We start from the raw sequence: 5,157 nt of genomic DNA on the forward strand, positions 1-5,157 counted from the left end.
GGTGGAGGGGTGGCTGTGGAGGGGTGGTTGAACAGGACCCCGTGGTGTGGAGGGCTGGATGAACAATAGACGGTGGAGGGGTGCCCGTGGAGGGGTGGTTGAACAGTAGCCGGTGGAGTAGCGCGCGGTGGAAGTTGGATGAACAGGAGCCCGTGGAGGCTGGAGGAGGTCGACGGTAGCCCATGGAGGCTGGAGGAGGTCGACGGTGGAGATGAACAGTATCCCGTGGAGTCCTGTTTTGCGGTACGCCACACCCCTCCCCCCCCTGTTTCGACCGTAGCGCTCCAACACAAGTCCGTTTCGTCCATTTTGCGGTACGCCAAACCCCTCCCGATCAATAGGACCCCCATTTCGACCATAGGAGGTCCGTTTCCTCCGTTTTGCGGTACGCCAAGCCCCTCCCGATCAATAGGACCCCGTTTCGACCGTAGGAGGTCTGTTTCCTCCGTTTTGCGGTACGCCAGACCCCTCCCGATGAACAGGAACCCGTTTTGAACGTGGCCGATCGAACACAAGGCCGTTTCCTCCGTTGTGTGGTATGCTAGGCCTCGTTTCCACCACCTGTTCCGTCCAAGCCCTCTTGATGAACACGACCACGCATTTCGTTCCGACCCAGCCGGTTGGCTCCCACACGTTTCGTTGCCTCCCGATGAACACGACGCATTCTGTTGCCTCCCCATGAACACGACGACAACGTTGTTTCTCCGTTCCGACCCAGCCATGTACGTATGCGCAAGTAGGCGTTTGAGACCCCTACCCGTATGTACGTATGTGGCCGTATTTTCTTTCTTGCACCCTCGTCGTTGTACGTACGTGTACGTGCGCGCCTCTACTACGACAAGTATGTACGTACACGTTTGCGACCAGAATGACAATGCTACATACGCTTCGACCAGGTGGGTCCCGACTGTCAGGCACTTCCTTGCCTGCGAAGATGTAGCTGGTGGGTCCCAGCAGTCAGGGGGGCGAATCGTTTTTTTTTGCCCGGACGCACTTCCTTGCGTGCGAAGATGTAGCTGGTGGGTCCCAGCAATAAGGGGGGAAAATTGTTTTTTTTGCCCGGACACACTTCCTTGCGTGCGAAGATGTAGCTGGTGGGTCCCAGCAGTCAGGGGGAAATGTTTTTTTCACGAAATACGGTGGCCCGTCTGGTGGGTCCCCACTGTCAGGTGGAGGAATTATTATTTTGCGTGAAATAAGGAGGCACTTCCTTGCGGCCGCCGTGGACCCAGCTTAGCGTCTCCACGCACAGTACTCTTCCGATGGAAATTGGTCGTTGACCACATTGACCACGCCGCCCTGAGAGCACCACGGCGGTGGACGACGGTGAGGCCTAGGAAGGGGACGACGCGGAGCTAGGGAAGACGCAGCAGTGGATGCCCACGCGAAGATGAGTACGAGGGTGAGGCTGCCATCGCCGCAGAATAACAGGGGGTGTGGGTGAGTAGAGGGATGGCCTGGCCAGCGGTGGGAGTAGTAGGGGGCGGTGAGGCCTCCGCAGCATCACAGCCGGCCATGGGAGGCAGGAGCACACGGCACGACCGGCGCTGCTTTGGGCGGCTGGAGCACAAAGACCAGAGGTTCAAGAAGCACTACAGTCGTTGGATGGAGATCGTACAGTCACTGGAGCTAGAGTCGTTCATATTGACTAAGTTGACAAAGCCCTCCGTCCCCGTAAACTTAGAAGGCCCACAAGTCAGCCTCCCACCAAGGTGAGTCCCAGCTAGCAGGGGGAGTATTCATTTTTTTGTGCGTAATAAGGAGGCATTTCCGGTGGGTCCGAGCTGACAGCGGGGGGAACGTTTTTTTCGCGAAATACAGAGACCCTTTCGGTGGGTCCCAGCTATCAGGTGGAGAATCATTATTTTGCGCGTAATAAGGAGGCATTTTCCTGTGTGGGCCCCTTTTGTCAGCCTCTTCCGATGGCTGTTGTTTGTTGACCATGTTGACCTCGCTGCGCCGAGAGCACAAACGCGGTGGATGAGGGCGGGGCCAAGGAAGAGAACCACCTGGAGCCGGCGAAGCCACCGCAGCGGATGCCCACGCTGATGGGAGAACGAGCACTGACTGGTCGGCTGTGGGGTGAGGCTGACGTTGCCGGAAAATAACAGGATGTGTGGGTGGTTAGAGGGATGGCCTGGCGGTAGCACAGCCAGCCACGGGAGGAGGGAGCAGGCAGTCCCGCTGGCGCTGGTTTGGGCGGCTGGAGTAGGAAGATCAGAGATTGAAGAAGCACGGCGGCCGTTGGATGGACATCCAACAGTCACTTCTGTGTTATGACTAAGTTGACAAAGCCTTGCGTACGCGTCAAAAAAAAATTAGGACAACGTCATCGTCAACCTAGTAGGCCCAGAAGTGAGCCTCCAAATCTGTGGAAAACAACATACAGCCCATTAGCCATTATTTTCAATAATTTACAGCCCATTTGCTAATTCTTAAAGATATTTTAAGCTCATATTCTTTTTATTAGCATTACAGACCATATATTCCGGGCACTGCTAAAAAATTCAACGAAATTTTGCATATTTTGGTGGGGTCTGAACTCTTTTAATCACAAAATTTCGAGTCATGTTAAAAATAGTTTTCAAAAAAATATATCAAAATAAAATTCAAAAAACAATTCTTCGCAAAAAAAAAGAATGAAATTTAGAATCTTAACTAGCAAGATGCCCGTTCGTTGCACGGAACATGAAGATGCATTTGTATGAGTAGTTTATCTTGTGGGTGAAAAGATGATATTTTAATGTAATTGCCAGTTGGCTTTGGTTTTTATAGGAGTAGAGAGTAGAGAAATCCTGAAAAATGATATTTTAATGCAATTGCCTATTGGCTTTGGTTTAAAAATTTACAGGCCATTTCTTACAACTTATAGCCCGTTTTCTGGGGAAGCCCATTTCTTATCCCTCCTCGTCTTGAAAGATTTGCAGCCCAGCAGGGCTGAGAAAAGCAAGTACGCCTCGGTTTTGGTATTCTCCAAAAAAAGAACTGGGCTAGCCAATTTCAGAAAGAAAAAAAAATATGAATTGGGCTCGTCATGTGCTTAATAAAAGCGTAAGCGTGGGCTAGACGGGCCACAGCCCCCGCACAGCGCGCAGTTGAGCTCTATCTCTAAAACTGAAAAACAACTGGGCGAGCTGCTGGGTCCTTGGTGTTATCCGCTCGTTGTGTAATTTTCTCGTTTATTGACTACATTGACAATGGCGTGGAACCTAGTTGGCAAACATTTAGGACAAAGTATTGTTTTGGCTTGTAATAACGAGGCACCTGCTTGCGAAATGCAATGACCCTGGTGGGTCCCTACTGTCAGCCTCTCCACGTACAGTCATCTTCTGATTCCTCTTGGTTGTTGACCATGTTGACAACACCAGATGGCGGCGAGCACAGCGAGCTAACCAAGGCGGAGAATGACGGCAAGGCCTTGGACGGGAACGAACAGCAGCCATGAAAGATGCGGCACTGTAGTGGCAGGTCGAGGGGAGTACGAGGGCAACAACATGCAAGTCAAGCAGACAAATGGTACAAAAAGCCCAATGATTAATTGTTCATCAAATTTTTACACAAAACCCATATTGAACATGACATTAACATCTAACCCAACCACTCTTTTTTGCAGTCACAAATAAATGGATCGGTCTGATCCATAAAATCAACATCCTGTGCAAAAAAAATTATTTTAGGATGTCTACAACTTGTTGTAAATAGAAGCCGAGCATGTTTAGAAGCCCATTTGTCCACCTGAAACTTCTTTTTTTTCTGTTCAACATGTTCGTCCGTGAGAAATCTCTTGCTGTGAAAATTAAGCCTCATGGACAACAGTAACCTCGCATTCAACAGGAAGAATGTGACAAAGCTTATGTTTGCCTGGTTGGATGCATATCGTCCCATCGTTATTGTCCTCAACCGAATGTCATGAGAACTGAGAAAATCCTTGTGCTTATTACGCCAACGATTGGTTATATGTTTTTGTCCATGTGGTGCTGCCTAAATAGACATGAAGATTGAAAACAGTTAAGGTCTGAAAAAAGAGTATGCCGAAAGAACGACAGCTGAACAGTTAATTCTAGTACAATATATATGGGCTTTCAATGTGCATGAAATCATCACCTCTATGTATAAATTCTCCAGAGATCGAAAGCATCGCAACAAGCCAATAATTATGTCCAGATCAAAACTATACATTCTGATATATATGATCTTGACAGACTCCAGCAGCATTGATAGGCTATCAATGGACGAACTCTTCATTAAGCATTTAACATAATATTAGTACCAAAAGTGTACTCCAAGATGATATAAAACTTATGCGCATAAATGAAAAATGCAGCATATGATTACAAATGTGTAGATGATAATATACGGTACCTGAAAAGGTGAGGAGCCAAACACCAACTCCTTGTGATTATTAAACGGGTCACGAATTACACCCAAGGTCTCCAGTATGGGCGCAGAGACGACAATTATTTCTGAAGGTGTATAACAATTATGAAGGAGCAACCTTTCAAGTGAAGGGGCATCTTCGATGACGAGCTGCTGTCCTTCAAAACAAATTCCAATGCTTTTAAGGTGAGGCGAATTTATTTGGAGACAATTGATACCGATTTCTATTCCCAAAACAATTAGCAAGCGCTCCAGGGCAGGGCAACTAGAGTGGATGATGCTGTGTAGTGAGGCCTCCACAGATAAACCACCACAAGCGAAAGTTTTTTTAGCAGTGGGAGTCGAAGCATTTGTACCAGATCGTCTGGTAGATGGCACCGGGCGAAGGTGGCGGTGTGGAGAGAGGAGGAAAACTGCGAGATGGACAACGGTGGTGTGGGCACGAATTCTTGGTATGTTCATGGTATGAAACTTTCGTGGTAATGGTAGAACTCAAACTGCTGGAGTTTTCCGAATTCAGGGGATGTCAGCCAAGCGTCCACCTTGCCGGTTATGGACAGCAGGTAGCTTGTCGGGATGCAGAGGCATTGAACGGGGCCCTGCTGGTGAGAAGAGACGATGGCTCTGATGATATCAAATTCAGGAAGGACAAATATCTAACGACAGTCGAGATTGAGGGTCGCGGTGCGCCATATAGGGCGCCACCGAGTTGAGAGGACTTGTGTGCGGCAACAATCTTTGGTGGGGAGAAGCGAGATGATCTCCTCAAGGAAGACGTCC

Source organism: Triticum dicoccoides, chromosome 3B, assembly GCF_002162155.2.
Source record: "Triticum dicoccoides isolate Atlit2015 ecotype Zavitan chromosome 3B, WEW_v2.0, whole genome shotgun sequence".
Lineage (NCBI taxonomy): Eukaryota > Viridiplantae > Streptophyta > Magnoliopsida > Poales > Poaceae > Triticum > Triticum dicoccoides.